Source organism: Tupaia chinensis, unplaced genomic scaffold (assembly GCF_000334495.1).
Source record: "Tupaia chinensis unplaced genomic scaffold, TupChi_1.0 Scaffold144165_1, whole genome shotgun sequence".
In the NCBI taxonomy this organism is placed as follows: domain Eukaryota; kingdom Metazoa; phylum Chordata; class Mammalia; order Scandentia; family Tupaiidae; genus Tupaia; species Tupaia belangeri.
This window is the reverse complement of record NW_006204021.1, coordinates 18402-26272: the sequence shown is the minus strand read 5'-3', so window position 1 is coordinate 26272 and position 7871 is coordinate 18402. Positions and strand designations below refer to the sequence as shown.

Below are 7871 nucleotides of genomic sequence, written 5' to 3'. Positions count from 1 at the left end.
CCCTCTTCCTGTGCCAGCAAGCAGCCGCCGCCCTGGCCGGGGCTCGCGGACCCCGGGGCCCTTACCTGCTCCGCTTTCCCCGGGCCGGATGCCAGCCCGCCGTGCGCAGGGCAGCGGGGAGCTGGGAGCCAGACGCGAGTGACGACTGCACCGAAGGCTGCGTCGCTCTGCAGCTCCGGGTCACGTGAGGGCCGCGCGTCAGCGCCAAGCTCGCCCTCCTCCCCACCACCCCCACCTTGCCGGCGGGCAGGCAGCAGGACCCTTCTGCTCGCACAGACGTCCCCCTCCTCCGGCTGTGCGCGGTGCCCCTGCGCGCTCCGCCTGTCGCTCATCGCGGTCCTCTCCAATCTGAGGCCCCACAAGTGGCATCGCCGCCCAGCAGTCGGAGTTTACCGGTCTCCTGTTACCAGGGAGAGATCTGTACACCCCAACCCCCACCTCAGGTCTTGGCCTGGGCCATTTTTTGCTTTTCTCTTCTCTTCTGGTTTTTCTCTTCTCTGCTTTTCTCTTCTCCTTGGCTGTTTTTCTCATAATTTCTTATTATTTCGTTTTTATATATAAATAAGCCTTAAAAGTCAAAAAGCATAAAATTTTATTTTTGAAGCAAAATTACTTGGGAAATTAAACAAATTGTTTATCTTCATTTGTACGTCACAGAAAATATTTTCTGTGGGCCTCACGCTATCATTTTTAGGACATTTTAGCTTGTTCAAAAAATTTATGGAAACAAAAAAGACAGAGAAGCACACCATCCTGAGCACAGAGGGTGTTTTCAAAAGTAATCTGTGAAGGAAATCTGCAGGGAGAAGTCTCGTTGTCAGATGTTGGTCATTTTATTAAATAACCAATCTTTTTTTATTCTCCAAGGACAAATTTCAAGTTTTGTTAACAAACATTTACATGTATTTTATTATAATAAACATTTGTTAAGTGTGGAAATGCATTTGCTGACAACCAGTCTCATCTGCCAAAAATTAATTGCTATTTCTATTGATGGTTTTGAAAACAAATACAGGAGATGAGGCTGAGACAGGTTGAGGGATGCAGAGATCCTCAGATCAGTCCTGTCCTGACAAGAGGTTGGGAAGGTGTTGGTCTGCCCAGTGTTGTATTCCTGAGTCAGTCATATCCTATGGTCAGGCTCCTGACTCTCCTAAAATAACAGAAAGGGAGAAATCACTCCAATGAATAGGTAACAAAGGCAGTGACCTCAGTAAATGCCTTTGGTTCCTTCCCTCCCATTTCTTCTCCAAATTCCCACCTAGTGATTCACCTCCCAGCGTGGATGGGAGGTCTATTCCCAAACAGGAAACCCAAATGGGGCCTTTTCACAGTTCTGTGGTAGTAGATTCAAGAGAAGTGCACAAATAACTGCTGTAGTAGGGGTGGGGGTGAAGAGTTGGGAGTAAGGGAGTAGAGATAGCCTCCCAAACTTCCCTGATCTCTCTTATCTTTCAGCCAGCCCAGGTGGAAACCTCTTTGGGAACTTTTTGCCATCTTTCAGAAGTCTGTGAACTCCTTAAATATTAAAAATTAACTATGTGTGTGGGTGTTGGTGCTACATTTACATTTGGGGATAGAAGGGACCATATTTCTTAGCAGACTCTCAAAAGAGGTTGTGATTTCTCCTCCTCTCAAAAAACAAGGAAATTCTGACCTACAGGTAATTTCCACTTTTCTTTTTCTCTCCTCCTCTCTCCTCTGTTTCTCTCTCTTCCTTATCACTTCTTCCCACCTTAAACCTGTTTCTTTTTGTTTTCTATCTTAGCATCCACCCATTGACCAACTCAGAAACCTGGCCATCATCCTTGAATCCCTTGAATTGTCCTTGATATTCAATTAATAGCCTAGTTAAATCTTTATATCTTTTAAAGTAAGTCTTATGAAAATATTCATGTATCATATAAATCATCAACTTGAAGTGTATATTTCAATGGTTTTTAGTCCAGTCATGGATATGTACAACCCTCCATCACAGTCAATTTTAGGACATTTTCATCACCTCAAAAATAAACCCCCTTTTGAGATCCCAGTTCCATCTGTAGCCCCTTACTCAGGCAGGGCCTTTCACTCACTCTGGCCCAAGCTGGAGCCCTAACCCAGCTCTCCCAACCTCAGAGCCCCTCCTACTGCCTGCCAGAAAGGTCAGCCCCCAACTCTCCAGCAGAGCCCAGTTCCATCTGCAGTCTCCTGCCCAGTCAGGGACACTGAGGCAGGGCCTTTCACCAAGCCCAGCCCTAGCTCCAGTTTCAGTCCCAGCCCAGCTTTTCCAATCTCAGAACCGCCCCCTCCAGATAGATTGCTTTTTTTTCCTTCATTCTTTGGCTAATTCTTTACTTCTCCTTACCCCTTAGAGCAGCTCCCAGCTCTCTCCAGCAGAACCCAGTTCCATCTGCAGCCCCCCTGGCAAAATCGGGCACTGTTTTGGACATTTTCTTTTTTTTTCTTTCATACTCTTTTCTCTTCTCTCTTATATTGTCATCTTCTCCTCATCCTCCACCCACCCAGAAGGACTAGACTGTCCAGCATGATAGTTTTCAAACATTGTGAGGCTCCCTGGGATCCTTGCTTTTACTGAACCACCTGCAAAAAAGGAGAAACAGCACTTCAGACACCTGAATAGAAGATTCCTCCTGTGGGGACCACATTGCTAAACACAGCAGAAGAGAGACTTCAGCATACATCAATCCACAGGAAAAGGGAAGAAAACTTGTTCCCAGTGGCAGAAACTGTCTGCAAAATGGAATCCAAAAGTGAATACATCACTCAATGACTAGAATTCTTAGAAGAACCTCAAGTTTGAAGAAACCAGGAGATAAGTCTCCATCAAAAGAACACAATGACTCCCTTCCATCTCTTGAAAAAACAAAAGTTACCGAAATGTCAGAGAAAGAATCGATAACATTCATAGTAACAAAACTCTGAGTTGGAACAGAAAAGAGAAAACGAACTCCAAGAGACAAGGAAGTTCTTCCATGATTTGAAAGAAGAACTATAAGAAAGAATCAGATGGAATTATTAGAGATGAAGTCTGTAACAAAGGAAATATAAAACCCTCTAGAAAGTATTAAAAGCTGATTAGACCATGCCAAAGAAAGAATCATGGTTGTAGCAAAACCGCTCAGCTGGGGGGGGGGGACCAAAAGGATAGAGAAAACAACAACAACAACAAAAACGAGAATAATATATGAGAAATAAATATCCAAACATCCAATAATTGGTATCCAGGAAGGTGAACAAACTAATAAGGGCATGGAAAATCTATTCCATGAAATCCTGGAAGAAAATTTTCCAAGTCTAGAGAAGCGCTCAAACATTCAGACCCAAGAAATATAAAGGACCCCAAATAGAATCAACCCAAGAAGATCCTCTCCAAGGCACATCTTAGCCAGACTGGTGAAAGCCACAGGTAAAGACAAGATACTAAAATTAGCAAGAGAGAAAAAGATCATCCCATCAGGCTAACACTGATCTTTTCAATGGAAACATTGTAAGCAAGGAAAGAATGGGAAGATATATTGAAAGTGTTGAGAGAGAAACAATTTCAACCAAGATTATGATATCCAGAAAGATTATCCTTCATATGGGAAAAAAGATTAAAATCTCCTCAGAAAAACAAAACCTGAAAAAATTTGCCAACATCAGACTAGCTCTTCAAGAAACTCTGAAGAGAGTCCTGTTCTAGGAAAACTGAAGAATGAACAGACAGAAATAAAGATATAAAAGACAATCAAGACAATGGCCAACTAAAGGTAGTAACAAGTCCAGAAATATGGATAATAACATTGAATGTTAATGGATTCAATTCTCCAATCAAGAGACACAGATGGGCTGAATGGATTAAAAAACAGAAATTCCGTTGCCTACAAGAAACACAACCCATGGGTAAAGACATAAATAGACTGAAAGCAAAGGGCTAGAAAAAGGTATTCCATGCAAAAGGGAGCCAAAAAAGATCTGGAGTCAGGATACTAATTTCTGACAAAAGAGGCTTTAAAACAGAAACTGTAGGAAGAGACAAAGAAGGGCACTGTATAGTAGTAAAAGGGCTAATCCATCAAGAAGATATAACGCTTATAAATATCTATGCACCTAACTCACGGGCACCCACATATGTGAATGAAAGACTGTTAGATCTAAAAAGAGAGGTAGACTGCAACATACTAATTTTTGGGGAAATCAACATCCTACTATCTCCTCTGGACAGATCATCTAGACAAAAATAAGTAAAGCGATAAAGGATCTAAAGGATACCGTAAATCAAATAGACTTAACAGACATCTGTAGAACTTTCCATCCAAAAACCACGAGATACACTTTTTTCTTACTCTCACATGGAACCTTTTCAAAAATCGACCACATCATAGGGCACAAAGCAGGTTCAAAGACATAGAAACTACACCCAGCATCTTCTGCAACCATGATGGAATTAAACTTGAGTTTAATTTCAAGAGAAATCCTCAAACATACTCAAATACATGGATACTAAATAACCTACTCCTGAATGACTTCACAACTACTGAAGAAATAAAGACTGAAATCTAAAGATTCATGGAAGCCTATGACAATGAGGACTCGAGTTTCCATAATCTTTGGGACACTGCAAAAGCAGTCATAAGAGGGAAGTTTATAGCAATTAGTGCACATAAAAAGAAGATGAAAAGAAGGCAAATGGAGCACCTAGCATCATGCCTATGAGAACTGGAAAAGCAACAGAAAACCCAAAACGAAAACCCAAAAAACTCCAAGAGAAAAGAAATAATAAACTTCTGAGCAGAAAAAATAAAAAAAGAAATAGAAAATAAATGAACTATACAGAAAATAAATGAAAGTAAAAGCTAGTTCTTTTAAAAGATAAACAAAATTGATCCACCACTAGCTAGCCTAATTAAAAAGAGAAAGGAACCAGGTAAATAGAATTTTCAATGAAGCAAGTAATATAACAACAGTTATAATAGAAATACAAAACATCATTAGAGGATATTATGAACGACTATACAGTAACAAACAAGAAAATCTGGATGAGATGGAAAAATTCATGGACACATATACTCTACCAAGATTGAGTGAGGAGGATGTAGAAAGTCTGAATAGGCCCACAACAAGCCAGGAGATTAAATCAGTCATAAATAAATTCCCAACAAAGAAAAGCACTTGTCCTGATGGCTTCACCTCTGAATTCCACAGAACTTTTAAAGAAGAGTTAACCTCCATTCTCCTCAAGTTATTTCTAAAGATCCAAAAGGGTGGAACTCTCCCAAATTCATTCTATGAAGCCTCTATCATCCTTATCCTTAAAAAAGACAAGGAAAGAAAAAGGAAGGAAAACTATAGACCAATATCTCTGATGAATATAGACGTAAAAATTTTCAGTAAGATATTAGTAAATTGTATCCAATAGCATATAAAAAAGATTATACATCATAACCAGGTAGGCTTTATTCCAGGGATGCAAGATTGGTTCAACATACATAAAATTATACATGTTATATACCATATCAACAGAAAGAAAAATAAAAATCATATGCAGTAAGCTATATAGCCCTAGCTAGGTGCTACTTTATAGTATGTTCATTCTATTCACTGAGGTTTATGCCTAAAGTCAGACTTGTGTTCATGGATATGTATATATCAACTGTGCTTGTTATTGAAAATGTTTAGATTTATTAAGATATTTAGTGAAACAATAAAATGAGGGAGGCATAGAAAACAACAATAGATACCAGACACAGTGTGGGAGGAGGGTGGGAGATGGCAGAGGGTGAGATAAGGAATCAAGGATGGGGGAAAAAAAAGCAAAATATACAGGAAACAAGAAATGGAAAATTATTTGTTGACAATAACACATATGTTGATGTGCTTGATTGAGCCAATATACAGTGTATTCTGAATGGAAAAATCTCATTTTGTATGCTATAATGATGTACAGTGAATGAATGTAAATAAATAAATAAATAAATCAGTTGGCTGTAAGATTTGGGGTTTATTTCTGGGGTCTCTCTTCTATTCCATTGGTCCACATGCCTGTTTTTGTGCCAATACCATGCTGTTTTGGTAATCAAAGGCATTATAATATATCTTGGGGTCAGGGAGTGATATGCCACCCACTCCACTCTTCTTGTGAAAGATCGCTTTGGCAATACAAGGTCTTTTATGATTCCAGACCTATTCTATGATTGTCTTTTTTAGATCTGTGAAGAATATTTCTGGTATTTTGATTGGAATGTCATTAAATACATAGGTTAATTTGGGTAGAATTACCATTTTGATTATGTAAATTCTTCCAATTCAGGAGCATGAGATAGCTTTCCATTTTTTATGTCCTTATTAGTATATTTTTAAAGATTTTCATAGTTTTCTTTGGAAAGGTCTTTAACTTCCTTAGTTAGGTTTACTCCTAGGTATCTTATACATTTTGTGGCTATGGTGCAAGGTATTCCTTTCTTTAGCTCTACTTTGTACAACTTGTTGTTCATATATAGAAATGTTATAGATTTTAAAATGTTGATTTTGTATCCTGCCACTTTACTGTATTCATTTATTACTTTGAGAAGTGTTTCCATGGAAATCTTTGAATGTTCTAGGTATACCATCATGTCACCTGTAAATAAAGATATTTTCAACTCTTCTGTACCTATTTGAATGCATTTTATATTGTTCTCTTTTATGATTGCATTAGCTAAGACTTCCAGCACTATATTAAAAAGTAGTGGAGAAAGGGGGCAGCCTGGTCTACTACCATATTTTAGTGGAAAAGCTTTTAGCTTTTCCCCATTCAATATTTTGTTAACTATAGGGTTTTTTTATATATGACTTTTTATTGTGTCACGAAATGATCCTTCTCTACCAATCTTACTGAGAGCCTTAATCATGAAAGAATTTTTTATTTTATCAAATGCTTTCTTTGCATCAATTGAAATGATCATATGGTTTTTATCTTTCTTTCTGTTAATATAGTGTATTATATTTATGGTTTTGCATATGTTGAACCACCCTTACATCCCTGGAGTAGAGCCTACTACTGGTCGTGATGAATAATTTTTTTATATGTTGTTGATCATGATTTTCAAGTATCTTGTTAAAAATTTTTGCATATATATTCATGAATGATACTGGTCTATAGTTTTCCTTTTTTATCATGTCCTTATCTGTTTTGGGAATGAGAATGTCGGAGGCTTCATAGAATGAATTTGGAAGGTTTCTTTCCTTTTGACTCTTAAGAAATAATTTGTGTAGGATAGGGATTAACTCTTCCTTAAAAGTTTCATAGATTTCAGAGGTGAAGCCATCTAGACCTGGGCTTTTATTTGTAGGGAGGTTATTTATTACTGATTCAATTTCCTGGCTTGTTATGGGTCTATTCAGGTTTTTTATGTCCTCCTGATTCAATCTTGGTAGAGTATATGCATCCAGGAAATTGTCTATCTCCTCCAAGTTCTCTTGTTCGTTAGCATATTATCACTCACAGTATCCTCTAATGATGTTTTGTATTTCTATTATGTTTGTTGTAATGTTGCCTGTTTTATCACCTATTTGTTTTATCTGGTTTCTTTCTTTCTTCTTTTTTATCAGTCTAGTCAATGGTGTGTTGATCTTGTTAATCTTTTCAAAGAAACAGCTTTTGCTTTTGTTTATTTTCAGTATGGTTCATTTTTTTTAAATTTATTTCTTCTTGAAACTTTATTATTTCTTTTCACCTGGCATTCTTTTTGTTGTTGTTCTTTTTCCAATTCCCTGAGGCATGATGTTAGGTTACCTATTTCTCACCTTTCCATCTTTTTCTTATGTGCACTAATTGCTATGAATTTCCCTCTTTTGACTGCTTTTGCAGTGTCCCATAGATTACGGAAACTCATGTACTCATTATCATT

At 38.1% G+C, this 7871-nt stretch overlaps 1 protein-coding gene across 1 annotated transcript in view; it reads right to left on the bottom strand.

Moving 5' to 3' along the window:
* LOC102481958 (protein BEX1) overlaps positions 1–172 on the bottom strand; it is a 1465-nt gene extending 1293 nt beyond the window's left edge. Inside the window, exon 1 of the mRNA XM_014583200.2 lies at positions 66–172. The gene's annotated coding sequence lies outside the window, so the exon portion shown is untranslated. The remainder of the gene's footprint in view (positions 1–65) is intronic.
* Positions 173–7871: the final 7699 nt, after the last annotated feature.